The 18,612-nt window shown below is 38.0% G+C and overlaps 1 pseudogene; it reads right to left on the reverse strand.

The window, feature by feature from the left end:
* Positions 1–2,990: 2,990 nt before the first annotated feature.
* On the reverse strand, positions 2,991–13,675 carry LOC132904329 (uncharacterized; annotated as a pseudogene).
* Between the last annotated feature and the right edge of the window lie 4,937 nt (positions 13,676–18,612).

An 18,612-nucleotide genomic window follows, 5' to 3' on the forward strand; every position in this document is an offset into this window, starting at 1 on the left:
TCTGCTTTCGTGCTTCTTTTGCCATACCCAACTTTCACTCCCATACATTAATGTCGGGACCAACACGCCCCTGTGCACAGCCAGTCGAGCCTTTTTGGATAGTTTCTGACTGCTCATAAAGGCATGCAAAGCTCCATTCACCATGTTCCCCGCGTTCACTCTCCTTTCAATATCACTATCACACTTGCCATCTGATGTAAACTTTGATCCTAGATATACAAACTCTTTCACTTGCTCAACTTTTTCTCCTCCAATCAAAATATTACATGCTGTCATTTCTTTCTCCATTTCAAAAACCAATGTTTTAGTTTTACTTACGTTCACTTTCATTCCTTTCTCTTTTAAAGCTTCATGCATACAGTTTACCATCTCCTGTAACTCCTCCGCTGATGACGCCAGTATAACCTGATCGTCGGCATAGAGCAGACATTTGACGAGTAACTCATTCATCCTTAATCCACTTTCAGACTCTTTCAAATCTGTCAAACAACTATCCATAAATAGGTTGAACAGCCACGGTGACGCAACACATCCTTGCCTAACGCCTTTCTCAATCATAAACCACTCAGTGTGCGCTCCGTTTATCCTGACACAAGCACTCGAATCCTCATATAAGGATTTCAGTGCTCGTATTAAGAGACTGCTCACCCCATGTATAGAAAGTGCTGACCACAATTCATTCCTCTCAACTCTGTCATAGGCTTTTTCCAAATCCACGAATGTGCAATAGACTTTTTGACTCTTGGCCAAAAACTTTTCGGCTATGCACCGCAAAGAAAAGACCTGATCAGTACATCCCATTCGCTTTCGAAATCCCGCTTGAGCATCCCATATTTTGTCATCAGTTTCATTCCTGACTCTATTAATCAATACCTTAGCATACAATTTGCCGACGACGCTAAGCAGGCTTATACCACGATAATTTTTGCAGTCCAGTTGTGACCCTTTTCCTTTGTAAAGTGGCACGATAACAGCCTTACACCAATCTTTTGGTACTCGGCCGCTTCTCCAACACAAATTGAAAAGGCAGTACAACTGTCTAGCTACGACGCCTTTTCCTGCTTTTAGCATCTCGATCGACACTATCATACCCAGCAGCTTGTTTGGCTTGGTAACTTTCAATACTTCTCTTACACTATTCCAGAACTCCTCGTTTTCGCGTTTTGCTGATGTTGTACCCCTCGAACCCACATCCCACGGTGCATAAACACCTAGAACGAAGATCCGAGTGATTCCAATTTTCAGCCTAATCCATAGAAGACGAGGGCTGACACACTCATACTCATTCACACACTCAGCCATTCGTGCAGAAAGAATTAGACCGACCCCTTGACAGCCTCGGCTGGTACTGGAAATTCCAGACCAATACGCCGTGTAAGGGCCGTGCTGCGTCGCGTCGCATCCTTTCCGCTTCGTTTCATTCACGCACAACACATCCAAACGTCTTTCATCCATCATCTGGCATACTTCCTCAATCTTATCCTTCATTCCTCCTCTTACATTCATCGTCGCAAAACGGCTTTCAGCAGACCGCATACCGCTCCCGCCGGGAACGAGACGTGATGGGGTGCGGACGCCATCGCCGCCATTTAGGTGCTTTTTACGGTTCATCATGCGATTCCCACGAGACGCAAGGGAAAAATTTTGTCCGCCCCAGCAGAGCCCCGCATGCCAGGGTAAGGCTAGCCATTACCTGGGGGTCGCCAACCCCATGGCGGAAGTGGCAGGCTCGAGACTAGGCTCGCCCCTAGCCATGCATCCATCGGCGCGGCAGACCTTAAATTGGCAGGCATTAAAAGAGGAATCCCAAGTCTATCCCTTAGTCGGCTTTTACGACATCCATGGGAAAGAGATGGAGTGGTCCTATTCTTTTTGTATTGGTGCCGGGAATCACACGGCACCAATTTATATTAAAAGTACTAATTACTTAGATAGTATTTTAAGGACAGCTTCAATATCTTTTCTTTATGAAAACGAATAATTAAGCTGTAACCTTAATAACAGGAGATAAGTGGATGATACAATTAGTGTAATATGCCTACTATATATGTATAGCTTTATATAATCATCAATATGTAAATAAAACTATAGGTAAACTGTTTCAATAAAATTTACTAATTTTAATTATTGAATGTTCTATTTTGCTCCCTCCTGTTTAATATTTCTTGCTGATTTCCGTGTTTGAAGACACGGGTATTGTAATTCTTAGATATTAGTTAGTTAGTTAGTCAGTCAGTTACTTAGTTCAAATGGCACCTTGAAAATTGCCAGTAACACTAAAATAGACAAAAAAATCCTTGAATAACTTCGGAATCCAAGTAACGCTAGTAACTAGAACAAGCGAGTGTGAGCAAGCGAGATTATCTAATATATCTTAGATCTCACTTGCTCACACGAAGTAATAAAATTGCTACCCAATAACTTTCAAAGGAACCACTACCTATGTTAGGGTCGTGTGCAGACAAACTTTCAACCTTATTGAAATGTTATAAGTCTGGCAGTCGCAGGCTTCCCTCTATAAGCAAATCTTTTGCAAATAATGAGAGACGATGATATCTCGATCGACAATTATCGGTAATAAACTGTTTTACTTAGTAATCATTGGTATTAAAGACCGTATTCATTTGAAGGAATATTTATTCTTTTTAAATATGCATGTGTGTGTGTATCTAGTGGAACCACAGTGCACGCTATTTTAACCCGTAAAAATTATAAAACTATGACTGCAGATATGAACGCGATCGTACATTGTTCTGAAAGCTGTTCCAAGACAATTCTATGTCCTTTGGAACGGGCTGATCCCAATCTATTTTGTTTAGCCATAGTTTTTGTAGCATTATCTTTGGAATAATTATAAATGGGCTAAGGATCCCAAATGGATCGAAGATTGACATAAAATAAATCTTTTAGTAACAACTGTATTTTGTGGTATATCAATAGTAGGAAAATGTAGGGTATCATTAACCGGGTTCCAACCTAAACCTAGGGTACTAGTAGATTCGCTGAACATTAGACTTTCCTGCGAATTTAAACTAGAATTGATATCTTGAACTAGACAGGGCAGATTACTTTTGTATTTTCTTAGGTTAAAACATCCAGAACTCAGTACATTAGCAATTTTGTTTTCAATATAATGTAATTGAATTTCATTATTACAACCAGTTATCAAATCGTCGACGTAAAAGTCTGATTGAATTATATTTTTGATCAATTCATCTTCAAATTCTTCACCCAATTGATAGACACACCTAGTACTTAAATAACTCGCACTTGCTGTGCCGTAAGTTAGTGTATTTAGTTTCAATATTTTAATGGGATCAGATTCCCTTTCTCTCCATAGTATCAATTGTAAGTCACGATCAGGTTCAGTGACTTCTACCTGACGATACATCTTCTCAATGTCGCCAGTCAGTAGATATTTGTATTGTCTAGCTCTAACTAGGATGGAGAAAAGGGAGTCTTGTATGTTGGGTCCCGATAAAAGAATGTCGTTAAGAGAATAACCGGATGTGGATGGCGCTGAACCGTCAAAAACCACTCTTAATTTAGTTGACTCACTGGTTTCCTTGAGTACAGCGTGGTGACATAGAAAATAACAAAATTCTGGTTTAGTTGTTATTTCTGTGAAATGTCCTAACATTTTGTATTCATTAATGAATTAAGAATACTCCAATTTAAGAGTTGGATTTCGCTTAAATCTTTTTTCTAAATTAATAAAACGTTTTTTAGCCAATGCGTAAGTATCACCTAAGCAATCGGGTTCATCTATTAAGGGTAGCTTCACACAAAATCTACCATTTTCTAGCCTTGTGGTATTAAGTAAAAAATGTTTTTCGCAATATTTATCCTTATCGCTCAATTTAGTTTTATTGGGAACCTCTTCGAGATTCCAAAAAATAAGAAGCATTCTATGTATTTCATCGTCTGCATTTTGTAGAACAGATGCGTGATTACATTGAACGGAGTTGTAGTTTACTTTTGTATATATGGGACCGGAAATCAACCAGCCAAATTTAGAACTATGCAGTTTTGGAAGATTAGGACCTAAATTTCTTTGTTCTCCCCCAAGTACGTGCCAACATAGATCAACTCCTATCAAGACATCAACATTAGATGGCTGATAAAATGTAGGATCGGCTAAGATTATAGAAGATGGCAATTTTAGTGTCTTGATATCAATGGGAGTTTTAGGTAGTCCACTAGTTAACTCGTTTAATACTAAACAAGACAACTGAACGCTAAAAGGCGTGTTTATAGAATTAATTTGAATAGTGCATGACTCAGTCACATTATTGCAGTTGCTATTGCCTATACCAATAATTCGCAAATTATCTATACGAGTTGAGTTTAATGCCAACTCGTCATTTAGAGAAGAAGAAATAAACGAAGACTGGCTTCCTGAATCCAGGAGAGCTCGAACCTCCGATGTTGCCCTTATCACTGGGTTGCAAACTTCTATAAGGGCGGTAGACAAAAGTACTTGTTGCTGATTTTGTGAAGAATGGTTTACCGCGATATTATATTCAGTAGTAGCTGACGTTTTATTAGAGTCAGGATCGTGAAGCAACGTATTGTGGCGTTTTTTGCTTTCACGACACGGTCCCATTCGACATTCATTAAGCGGATGACCTTGATGAAGACAATTAGAGCATAGTTTAAATTTCTTAACATCACTTAAATTATCTTGGACACTCTTCGCCTTAAAAATTGCACAATCATAAATTCGATGGTTGTCACCGCAAATAATGCATACAAATACGTTTGTCCGCTCTGAATTTGTACTAGCAAAAGATTTTGTATAGGAAATATTTTTAGTATTTTTATTATTAGCACTATTTGTCTTTTGAGACTGAGGGCTGCGTGCAAATGTAGGTGCCCTTTTGTTTGAGGAGTTAATGTCGTAATTGGTTATATTTATAGCCTCTAGTACATCTGCACGATTATTAAAAATTGTTTAAAATTATTTAAATTAGGAATATCTTCTAGTGTATTTCGATATTCTTCCCACTTAGTTAGGGTTTGGCTATCTAATTTTGATGAAAACATGAATATAAGTAACATATCCCATTTATCTGTAGGTTGGCCTAAGCTGGACAAGGCGCGTAAATTTTTGTCATGTGGTCTACCAGGAAACGTAGTGACTTCTCGGACTCACGTGTAATTGGCTGTATATTTAATAATGAATTTAAATGATGATTAGTTAACAAACGTTTATTGTTGTAACGGTCATAAAGAAGTTTCCATGCTTCCGAGTAGTTTGCTGATGATATTTCTAGGTTGGATATTATTCGTGCTGCCTCTCCTTTTAAGTAATCAATTAATTTTTTTGATGCTGCAATATTAACAACAAACTCATGCTCAATATTTTCTCGTTCATCAATTTCGTGAGATAAATTATCAGAATTTAAAACCTCAATCTGAGATTGCAAGTCATCAAAACGCAATGATAGTGCTTCAAACCTACTCAATTTGACAGATAGTTCTGCAAGTTCAAGATTGGATAAGTCCTTGCTCTGACTAACATTATAAAGAAAATTTTTATATTTTGTTATTTGCCCCTTAACTGAGCTCCGTTTTATGTATAATTCTCTTAGTTCCTTTGATTGGTTTTTGCTTGACTCAGTTTCAGAAGCAGGGTTAGGCATTATGAGTTTATAATGAAATTAAGTAAAGTAAAAAAAATAGAAATCAAAATTGAATGAAAATCAGAACAAGAAATTATTGTAAATAAATAAAATGAATTGGCTCACGCTCCTCGCTACGCTGATACTCCCTCTGTGATGAATACCCCCTAGGTAGGGCTGAGCCTGCTGTAGGCAGCGCACTGTTGCCAGCACACAGCGACGCAGATAGCTGAAATAGTCAGCGGAATAATCAGAAAGGTGAAAGGATTGGCGCGATAAATTAGTATTTATTGTTTAAAGTATGGGTCACCAAACTAGGAATTTAAAGTTATTTTTATGTATTGTTATTAAAGTTTATGAAAACACACAAAATATACCTAGTTAAATTTATTTAATGAGTTACTATTAGATATATTAAGAAAGTAAGTAAATAGTAATTTAGTTAAATGAAATAATGATGTTTTGGAATCAATACTTACTTGCTAATTATTTAGTTTATTTAGTTAAGAAGAAATAGATTTTATGTAGAATGATATTTGCCAACTTATAGGAGTTACAATTTTCACATTACTTTCCGTAGTCTTTCTAAAATTTGTATTAAATTTTTATTATGCATTTCTTAATTCCTTCCAAATACTATAATATCGTCGTCTAAATAAACGAAACATTTTTCATATGTAAGTCCTGACATTACCAAAGTTATCATTCTACTAAATGAATTTGGACTCGTTTTGGGCCCTATAGGTAGCCGTGTCATTTGGTATTGACCTGAACAAAATGCAGTATACTTTCTTGAACTTTCCTCTAATTCTTGTTGATAATACCCGGAAAATAAATCAAGATGACTGAAATAAATAGATCCCGACAATGAATCTAATATCTCTGTTATATTGGGAAGAGGAAACTTGTCATCCTGAATCCTATCGTTTAATTTTCTGTAATCTATTACTAATCTCAATTTTTTATTACCCGTTGAATCATTTTTCTTTGGCACTAGTAGAATTGGGCTTGACCATTCACTTTTTGTTGGTTCTATTATTCCATCATCAAGCATTTTATTTATTTGATTATTTATTTCTTGTTTTTGTGAATAAGGTAGTCTATAGTTTTTTACAAAAACAGGATCTGCATCTGGTTTTTATTGAATAGATTGTTTATATTAGTTTGTAACGGATAATTTATCGTTTTTCCTATTTCCAGTTGTTCATCTGAATTTAAATGATTTAATTTTAATTGTGTAAACAGTTCTTTTACTCTACTCGCGTTTACTAAAATATTTTCAACATCACAGCAATTTTAAATATCCAGTTTATGAATATTTTGTTTAATTTCATCTAATTGTATTTGTTTGTAGTATTTAAAATTGTAATTGGTATAGTTCCATTATTTGGACTAACCATGGTATTGCCTATAAAAATTCCATCTATTATCTCCTCACTACATACTACACACTACACACACATACTACACACTACACTCACTACATACTACTTGCCTTGGGCGTGGAGACATACACGTCCATTAACCCGGCCCCTGAGAGAGTAGATTCACCTTCTCTACTCTTCACTTGGGTAATTCCTGTCTGGCGCGTCCATGTCGCGGGGGACATCTTATACTCCAGTAGGCCGGAGTGTGAAGATGGCCAAGTACAGCAGGGACTCAGTTCTGCGGGGAATAACGTGGAGCCTGTGTCCAGGGTTACGGGTGAAGACCTCAACGGTGGATTGGGCGGAGACAAGGGATGTCGGTACGGTCAATGCAGCGGAAGAAGCGAGCCACAAAGGCTTGGTTTCTGAATCCTGATGGAGGGCAGTGGCAGCCATCAGTACTGTAGTGAAGCGTAAAGAAGTTTAATCTGGACCGGTTCATTAACAGAATTCTACGGACACTGAGTTTGTAGTTCCGCGATGTAGAAAGCAACGGGATGCTACTACATTATTTATTCCCACGAGAGTTGAATGATGAAAATGCAAAACAATATAAAAGTACGTTTGCTTGACGATCCGCGTAGCGACCGGCGCTTTGAGTTTTCCGGGACTCAAAGTGTGAAATTGGCTGCCGGCCGAGGGGATGTAGGCGACCAGGCTCTCCTTGAAAATTATGCTACTGGAAGAGAACAAATCCATCCACACACATCCACAATTGCGCAAAAACATCCGTATAGGCACATGGAATGTACGTGGACTCTTCGATGAGGGTAAATTACACATCTTAGATCATGAGTTCCACCGATGCGGCACCATAATTACCGGTTTAAGCGAGACTCACTGGAAAAGAAGTGGCCACCGAGACTTGGATAATCATACCATCTATTATTCAGGAGACGATACTAGCAGCTACGCTGGAGTGGCCATTGTAATTCTTAAACAGTGGACTAAAGCGGTCCTAGGTTATAAACCCTGTCAGCATTAGAATTATAACAATGAAACTCGGTACATCACCCACTCCTTTAAATATTGTGCAGGTGTATGCACCCACCAGTGCGGCGAAAGATAAAGATGAAGAAACTTTCTACAATGACATTGAATCTTCAATAGCAACAATACCAAATAGAGAACTGCTGATCATACTTGGCGATTTCAACGCTAAAGTGGGTGATACACGTATGAATGTGGGTCTGCGGAATATTGTAGGCAACTATGGTCTCGGCCAAAGGAATGCTCGAGGGGAGAGATTACTCCAATTCGCAGCCGACAACAATCTCACTATCATGAATTCAGTATTCCAGCATCACCTTAGACGACTATACACCTGGACGTTCCCTGATGGCCAACACCGCAATCAGATTTACCATATACTCATAAGAGCCAGATGGCGAAGTTCAATTATAAACGCACACACACTGCCCGGGTCTGACTGTCAATCTGACCATCAGCTTCTTGAATGCAACCTCAAACTTAAGTTGTGAAAGTCTTTACATCGTAAAGTTAACAAGAAGCTCGAAATAATAGACTAAACGGCTTTTATGAATCAATTATCAGCCGATAGCAGCACATGGAGGTCAAGAGCACTAGGTAATGATTCGGACTCACTCTGGCAATCCGCAAAAAAGCAAATAAAAGACACTGTTCGCTCGACCCAACCTGCCTAAACTAAAGGTAAACACCAACATTGGATGTCAGACGATACCTGGTGTCTTGTGGAGCACCGTCGTGAGATGAAATCCAAAGGTGCATCTGTTCAGGATTTAAACTTGATAAGTACTAGGATCCAATCTTCTTCTCGCAGAGATCGAAATAACCATCTCAAAAATATCTGTTTAGAGTTGGAAAAAAACGCAGAACGCTATGAAACGAAAGACCTGTTTAAGAAGATACGTTTCATAACTCGTCAATTCAATCCCAAAACCTGGGCTATTGATGATTCAAATGGTGCGACCGTAACGAAAATCAAGGATATTGTGGGTGTATGGAGAGAATATTGTGAGCAACTTTTTAGCGATGACAGTACAACACTATCATGTAACACTAGTAAAATTACGAAAACTGCATTGAAACCATCTATACTGAAGAGTGAAGTACGAGCCGCAATCGATCACTTGAAAAAGAACAAAGCTGTGGGAGCTGACCACATTCCGATCGAGATCTTCAAAGCAAGGGGCGAATACGGAATTGAAATGTTGCATGTTATCTGCAATCGCGTTTGGGAGACAGGAAAATGGCCTCAGGACTGGGCACACTCCGTTTTCAAAAAAAATCAAAATCAAAAAATCTTTATTTTTCTCTACAATCTATAAATACATTAACAAAGTAAACAATATGTTGCAAATTACATTAAAGATTGTGAGAGACTAGTGCCTAAACTAAGCAGAGCTAGTATCTCAGAACACTAGCCTCTCCCCACTTGGTGTACATAGTGTCATACGAGGTCTGGCTATTAAATAACGAGACTGCGCGAGCAGAAGGCGTCCTAGAGGGGTAGGGTGGGAAACGAATGCAGCATTGGATAGCTGGAAGTGTCTACTATTCCAGTACGAAAACACGTTTTTGTCGCTGTAGTAGTATTTTTTGTGTAGAGGTTAGAAACGAACGTGTTTTTTTTCTCGTGCCGATAACGATGTGTGACGAAAAACACGAGCAGCGGATCAATGTGAAATTTCTCGTTACATTAAAAAAAACTCCGACTGAGTGCTATAAGTTGTTGAAAGAGGCCTATGGTGAGAATTCTCTTTCTCGTGCGCGTGTTTTCGAATGGTATAAAAGGTTTTCTGAAGGCCGAGAGAGCACCGAAGATGACCAACGTCCAGGTCGACCTGTCTCTGTTTCAACTCCGCAAACAGTGACCAAAATAAATGAAATTGTGCGCGGAGATCGTCGTATGAGCATTCGGATGATTGCTGAGACTGTAAACTTAACTATTTGAAAGTTTTGGCAACGCTGCGAGAGCGAGTTCGTAAGAAACGGCCGGAGTTGTGGAAAAGCAAATCGTGGATCTTGCACCAGGACAACGCACCTGCCCATAACGCGCTGTATGTGAAGCGTTATTTAGCCGCTAGAGGCACTCCAGTGCTCGAACACGCGCCGTACTCGCCTGATTTGGCACCCTGTGACATTTTCCTATTTCCGAAGATCAAGTCTGCCTTAAAAGGAACCCGGTTCGAGTCGATGGAAGAGGTGAAGCGAAAATCGGCGGAGCTCCTAAATGCTCTTACAAAAGAAGACTTCCAGCATTGCTTTGACCAATGGAAAAAACGAATGGAACGGTGTGTGGCGAGGGAAGGGGAGTATATTGAAGGGGAGCATTCGATTGTAGAATATTTTTTAAAATAAAACTCTTTTTCATAAGCAGTCTCGTTATTTAATACCTCCTATTGTTATTAAAAAGTATCTTTAAACCAATAGGGTATATAGACATATGTCATCAATATGGCTGCCATATTGATGACAAATGTCTAAACAATATTAGTTATGCGGACGACATGGCTCTGCTGAGTGCCTCTCCCTGCGGCCTCGATCGGTTGTTGAGTGTGTGCAAGCGATACGCCACCAGTCATGGCTTATTATATAATGAGAAGAAGAGTGTATCTATGGTCTTTCAAGCTGGAGGGAAAAATCCGGTCACTATTCCACCAATAGTATTAAATAAGACGCCCTTACAAAGGGTATATAAATTTAAATACCTTGGACACTGGTTGACCTCTGACTTGAAAGACAATACAGACATTGAAAGGGAGCGTAGGGCGCTTTCTATGCGTGCTAATATGATAGCCCGTAGATTTGCTCGTTGTTCTAGACAAGTAAAAATAACTCTCTTTAGAGCATACTGCACATCCTTCTACACGAGCAGCCTATGGGTACAATATACAAAGAAGCAATTTAATGCCCTACGTGTCCAATATAATGATGCCTTCAGGGTGCTGTTGGGGTTGTCCCGACGTTGTAGTGCGTCGGGGATGTTCGCCGAGGCACGAGTGGATTGTTTCTACACCACTATGCGCAAACGGTGCACATCCCTGGCTAACAGACTTCGGGCTAGCTCCAACAGTATTCTGAATTTGTTCGCGACACGTGTCGATTTTCAGTATGTGAATCATTGCTTGATGATTCACATGCTGAAAAATGTACAACTGTAGTGTAATGTCCTGTTTTGTATTTACTAACATTAGGTTTTAAGATTTCTGTGTTACTAACAATAAATGTAAGTAAGTTTATTTGCGTTAAAAGTGGTATTACAGGTCAAAGTACATTTATGTTTCTCACTCTTAACCTAAAATAGGCATGCAAATTTCTGATTATAATATTATACAAAAAAATATATAGATTTAGCTAAGTATTTTACTTGGTCACATTATCGCTTGTCGATGTGTTCATAAATTTCCTTGTCACATAAAAAGTCTTTTACAGAATAATAACACTTTTGAATCAGAATGTTTCTTAGTCTACTTTTAAATATTGGTAAGGGTAAATCCTTCAAGTTATCCGGCAGTTTATTGAAAATTAGAATAGCCATCGGATAACAACTTTCATGGTATAAAACCGTTGACATAACTGGTAGTACTAATTTGTTTGGGTATCTACCACGGTATCTATTTGTTATATCAGAATTTCGCCGAAATAAATACATTTCCCTTAACAAAGCAACCTATCTCATAAATATATAACGATGGCAATGTCAATAAATTTAATTTTTTGAAATACTGTACGCAGCTTGTCATTTGAGATATATTACATAAAGATCGAATACAGTTTTTTTGTGCTATGAATACTCTATCCAAGTCAACTGCATTTCCCCACACTACTATTCCATATCTAAGACTTGCAGCTACATAGCCGTGGTATGCCAGTAATGCTGTTTTTTGGTTAGTTATATTAACAAGTCGCCATAACGCATAAGAGAAACTATTAATTTTACTCCGTAAGTATTTTATGTAAGGTTTCCAGGTACAGTTTTTGTCTAATGTTATTCCCAAAAATTTAATTTCATTACACTCTTTAATTAATTGGTCATTATGCTTAACGGTAATGTCAGTTTTTTTATTATTTCTCTGGTTATGGAATTGAATAAATTTAGTTTTTTCGGAATTCATTTTTAAATTATTGTTATTTAAATACTCATTAATGTCATGTAAAGTTTTGTTAATGTCATTATTATACTCAATTTTTGAATTATTAATATTAGGAATTACTACAGCTAGATCGTCTGCAAATAGAGAGCAAAAATGTTCTGTTGCTCTAGGAAGATCATTTATATATATTATAAATAGAAGGGGCCCTAAAATGCTTCCTTGAGGCACACCAACATTACTAGTTAGTCCTTTTGATTTATATGATAATTCATTATTGTTATTGTCAAGGTTTGTTATAACTACATATTGAGTTCTGTTATTTAAATATGATTGAAGCCAATTGTATACATTACCTCTTAGGCCATACCTCTCACATTTAGCTAATAACAATTTATGCGAAACGAAATTAAACGCTTTACTCATGTCAATTTACCGTGTGGTTCCCGGCACCATTACAAAAGAATAGGACCACTCCATCTCTTTCCCACGGATGTCGTAAGAGCCGACTAAGGGATAGACTTGGGATTCCTCTTTAATGTAAATCCCTGCCAATCTAAGGTCTGCCGCGCCGATGGATGCATGGCTAGGGGCGAGCCTAGTCTCGAGCGTGCCACTTCCGCCATGGGGTTGGGCGACCCCCAGGTAATGGCTAGCCTTACCCTGGCATGCGGGGCTCTGCTGGGGCGGACAAAATTTTTCCCTAGCGTCTCGTGGGAATCGCATGGATGCAAATTTTTTGAAAGAGCACCTAGATGGCGGCGATGGTGTCCGCACCCCATCACGTCTCGTTCCCGGCGGGAGCGGTATGCGGTCTGCTGAAAGCCGCTTTGCGACGATGAATGTAAGAGGAGGAATGAAGGATAAGATTGAGGAAGTATGCCAGATGATGGATGAAAGACGTTTGGATGTGTTGTGCGTGAATGAAACGAAGCGGAAAGGATGCGACGCGACGCAGCACGGCCCTTACACGGCGTATTGGTCTGGAATTTCCAGTACCAGCCGAGGCTGTCAAGGGGTCGGTCTAATTCTTTCTGCACGAATGGCTGAGTGCGTGAATGAGTATGAGTGTGTCAGCCCTCGTCTTCTATGGATTAGGCTGAAAGTTGGAATCACTCGGATCTTCGTTCTAGGTGTTTATGCACCTTGGGATGTGGGTTCGAGGGGTACAACATCAGCAAAAAGCGAAAACGAGGAGTTCTGGAATAGTGTAAGAGAAGTATTGAAAGTTACCAAGCCAAATGAGAAGATTATTATGTTAGGTGATTTTAATGGATGGGTGGGTGTAAAGCGTGATGGATATGAAAAGGTGCTTGGTGCGTTTGGTGACGAAAAGGTGAATGATAATGGAAGAAGTGTATTAGAAATTTGTCTAGAGTGGGATCTTTTTGTGTCGAACTCAATGTTTCAACATAAAGAGATCCACACCTACACAAGAGTGGAAGGTATTTTAAAAAGTATGATAGACTTTGTGATTGTAGATGAAAGATTGAAGAACAAAGTGCTGGATACCCGTGCATATCGCGGTGCTGGCATTGACTCGGACCATTTACTGGTGATATCCCGGATAAGGGGTATCTTCAATCGCTGGCGGCACAGGGTAAGGGAGCAAACCAGCGCTTTGGAAAGAGTAAAAGTAGAAAATTTGCAAGATATGGATGTAGGTAAGAAGTATATTAATAAACTGAAGGATGAATTTGAAGATTTAGAGGAAATGAGCGATATTGAAGATGGATGGAAGGAATTTAAAGAAAGAATTGTGAAAGTAGCTGTTGAAGTGTGTGGTGTAAGTAGAAGAAGGAAAGGAAAAAATCACAAAAATGCGTGGATGAGTAAAGATGTGCAAGAACTTGTGCGATTAAAGAAGAAAGCATGGCTGGATTTGTTAGCAGCAAAAGCTAACTTAAGAATGCAAGAGGTTATAGATGAAGATGTGAATGAAGCACGTAAGGAATATAAGAAAATGAAAGATTTGGTTAAGAAAGCTGTGATTAGAAAGAAAGAAGAGTATAAAGAGGATTTTGATAAAAGGCTATCAGAAGACTTTCAGTCAAATCTGAAAGTATTCTGGAAATCCGTAAGGTCAGCCCGAGGAAATACTATAACCAGAGAGCTGACTAGGATCAGATGCCAGGATGGTAGCGTTGTGAAAGGAGAAGAATGTGTACTAAAGATATGGAAGGACTATTTTGAAAGTTTATTTGAAAAAAGGAAGGAAATAAGAAAGATTTCTGCTATAGCGAAGAAAAAGAGAATGAGATGGAAGGCGAAATTGAAATGTTCGAAATTGTGGAAGCACTTAAGAGTATGAAAGCGGGAAAGGCTGCTGGGTGTGATAGAGTGTCGGTCGAGATGCTTAAAGCAGGAAAAGGCGTAGTAGCTAGTCAGTTGTACTGCCTTTTCAATTTGTGTTGGAGAAGCGGCCGAGTACCAAAAGATTGGTGTAAGGCTGTTATCGTGCCACTTTACAAAGGAAAAGGGTCACAGCTGGACTGCAAAAATTATCGTGGTATAAGCCTGCTTAGCGTCGTCGGCAAATTGTATGCTAAGGTATTGATTAATAGAGTCAGGAATGAAACTGATGACAAAATATGGGATGCTCAAGCGGGATTTCGAAAGGGAATGGGATGTACTGATCAGGTCTTTTCCTTGCGGTGCATAGCCGAAAAGTTTTTGGCCAAGAGTCAAAAAGTCTATTGCACATTCGTAGATCTGGAAAAGGCCTATGACAGAGTTGAGAGGAATGAATTGTGGTCAGCACTTTCTATGCATGGGGTGAGCAGTCTCTTAATACGAGCACTGAAATCCTTATATGAGGATTCGAGTGCTTGTGTCAGGATAAACGGAGCGCATACTGAGTGGTTTAAGATTGAGAAAGGTGTTAGGCAAGGATGTGTTGCGTCACCGTGGCTGTTCAACCTATTTATGGATAGCTGTTTGACAGATTTGAAAGAGTCTAAAAGTGGATTAAGGATGAATGAGTTACTCGTCAAATGTCTGCTCTATGCCGACGATCAGGTTATACTGGCGTCATCAGCGGAGGAGTTACAGGAGATGGTAAACTGTATGCATGAAGCTTTAAAAGAGAAAGGAATGAAAGTGAACGTAAGTAAAACTAAAACACTGGTTTTTGAAATGGAGAAAGAAATGACAGCATGTAATATTTTGATTGGAGGAGAAAAAGTGGAGCAAGTGAAAGAGTTTGTATATCTAGGATCAAAGTTTACATCAGATGGCAAGTATGATAGTGATATTGAAAGGAGAGTGAACGCGGGGAACATGGTGAATGGAGCTTTGCATGCCTTTATGAGCAGTCAGAAACTATCCAAAAAGGCTCGACTGGCTGTGCACAGGGGCGTGTTGGTCCCGACATTAATGTATGGGAGTGAAAGTTGGGTATGGCAAAAGAAGCATGAAAGCAGAATAAATGCAGTGGAAATGAGAGCGTTAAGGAGTATGATGGGTGCGAAATTGAGTGACAGGATAAGGAACAGCGTGATAAGGGAATGTTGTGATGTGAAAGAAGATGTAGTTACAGGAATAGAAAAGGGTATGTTAAGATGGTTCGGTCATGTGGAGAGGATGAATGAAAGCAGGTTGACTAAGCAGATATACAAGGAGAGTGTGGAGGGAAAGGTCGGAGTGGGAAGACCTAGACGAACGTATCTTGATCAAATTAAGGACGTCCTGGTAAAGGGTCAGGTCAAAAGTACCCGAAACCGCCGAGCTTGTATGAAGAGAGTTATGAATGTGGACGAAGCGAAAGAAGTATGCAGAGATCGTGGCAAGTGGAAAGAGGTAGTCTCTGCCTACCCCTCCGGGAAAGAGGCGTGATTTTATGTATGTATGTATGTATGTACTCATGTCAATGAACATTGCCATTACTTGAGAAGACTTGTCTACATGACTCAAGATTTCCTTTATCAGCTTAAATGTTATAATAATATAACATACACACTAATATAATATTTTTTTTTTGTATTTATTTCTTAATTTAAATAATAATTTGTCAAGTCTATCCAAGAAAATATATGGGTCTGTCAAAGGGTCTTTTGAGGATTCTGGAATTCTGTAAAGACAAATCAAAACACAATTACAGAGCGAGATTTCTATACCACAACATTCAAAATATTTGTCTATGGACATTTCCTTTAAATAATTTATTTTTTTATATTCCATATCATTTTTACAGAGTATACATACTCCGCCCCGTCTTTTCGATTTTCTGGAGTAAGCGTCTGCTAAAACATATTCGGGCAGTCGTAAATGTTTTTCATCTCCTGATAGAATAAATGTTTCAGACAAGCAAATGACGTCGATATTTCTAAACGAATCCGAAAGTTCCTGTAAGGTTACTGTAAAAATGTCAGATTTTTCCAATATACCAGCAATGTTTTGATGCAGTATTACCAATCTATTCGCCTCGAAAAAATTGTGCATTCTCAATTTCTCTAGGAGAAATATTATAGTTTTCCTCCAATGGCCTATTTTTTTGCCTTATTTGGCTAAAGTAATCAAGAATAGTTTTATTCACAGTTTTTTATTAATTGAGCCTTTCTTCACACTAGGAAAATAATCTGTTATTTTACTGCAAGAATATTTTGACCTGACTGAAACAGTGTTATTATTCTGTTGCATACAATTATTTTTTAACAATTTAGATATATTTTTTATAAATTTATTATTATATTCCTCATAGTCAATTTCTACATTTAATCTTAAAATCAAATCATTAATGTCATAATTATGAATATGGCCAGTTTTTAAAAATTTGCAATTAGAATAATTTTGTGATATCATTTGTAACTTGAAATTTAATTTTTTTGTATTTATATAATCATTACAGGGTACGTCTAATAATATTATTTTATTTTTCTTAAAATTAGTCAATACATTACACAGTTGTGAAATCACGTGGTACGGATTTTTATCATGCGAGCCTACCGAAAGAACTATAATGTCATCGTTTGATAATTCAGGTAAGCTAAAACAACTACTCAAAATTTGTGCTGAGGTACCATTTGGTTTCACAAAAGCATTAGCGTCATAAATGTCGTTCCATTTGCCAGATCTCACTTTTGTCATTCTTTCTGCAAGGCCGCAGACTCTTTTTCCTCCAAATATATAAATTTTTCGTTTTTTCGAACCTTCTACATGACCTGAAGTAGTTTCCTTATGTTCACTGCAATCCAAACTGTTTTTCTCTGGCGTTCTTGCAATTCTACTAGTAACGCCATCTGTTGCATTTTCTTCAACAACTTGCGCATCAGATTCCATTAGAATTTGGGATTCAAGATTTGGTTTTATCGAATTGTTCTTGTCTTTTTGTTTAATTTTCGATGGATCTAGGGATTTTCTTATTTTACTAGTTTTAGGTGTTGACTTACATATACTCTCCAGGTGTTTAATTTTTATTTCGCTGTGTGATAAATTCTTTTTGAGCTTGCTATTTTCCAATAGTAGTTTTTCAATTTCTGCATCGGCCGTTTTTATTTTGTTCTCCAATTCTGCAATTTTATTTTTCATTTCTTCTGTTTCTTCCCTCTTGTGTATAAATAGCTCTGGGCAGCTCCTATTCAGGGTGTCGTTTCGTTTAGCCCAGCCATCTAAGCATTCTTCTTCAGAGAGTGATCCAATCGAATTCTGTGTGGGTATATTATATTTTCTTTTAGTAACATTCTCCGTTGATAATTCTTGAATTTTGTTTTGTTCGTTTCCAGACAATGCCACGTTTTGAATTTGAATTGGTGATTTATGTGGGAGTTTAGACGACGATGCCATAGCTATGTCCGAAGATTTCATTTTTCGTATTGGAGTGCTCGTGTTATTTTTCAATTGAGGGTTATTACACGCGCATTTGTTACATAGCCACTTGGCTTTTTTTTCTTTATCCATTAAATTATACAATTTTTCTGTATTCGTGCACGCCAGATCGAACGTATGTTTACATTTTGAACATGTCAGGAAATGTTTATCTTTTATTATCTTGCGACATTTGTCACATATTTTTTTTGCGTAGTTGACATGTTCCCTTTTGTTTTTTAAGCTTCAATTGTTCAAAAATTGAATAAATTTTTGAACAATTGAATTTTGAATATTTGTCGTGTTGGTGATACTGATATTTCTCACTAGATGTCTCCGCTTGTTATGGAATGTTGTTAAAGGAAGATTAGTTCCTTTTTCATACAACAGGTGTCACTAATTACAAAAAATGTTTTACATATATGGTCTGAGATTTGAACCAGCGCACTTCAAATCAGATTCTAAATCACACCGCCTTAGCCGCTGAGCTAACTCAATATGTAGGTGACGTTCGAAATTTCGTATTGTATTGCGCGTATGTAACTGATTGAGCGTTAAATAATGAGTCACATAAGTTTAAAATGATTGGCTCATTTGTAGACAAAGAAGTCTTTGCATTAAATATGATAAAAATAGATTGTGACTTATATTTTATAATCACAGAATGTCACTGGTTTTTTGCAC

Source organism: Amyelois transitella, chromosome W (genome assembly GCF_032362555.1).
Source record: "Amyelois transitella isolate CPQ chromosome W, ilAmyTran1.1, whole genome shotgun sequence".
NCBI classification, from domain to species: Eukaryota; Metazoa; Arthropoda; class Insecta; order Lepidoptera; family Pyralidae; genus Amyelois; species Amyelois transitella.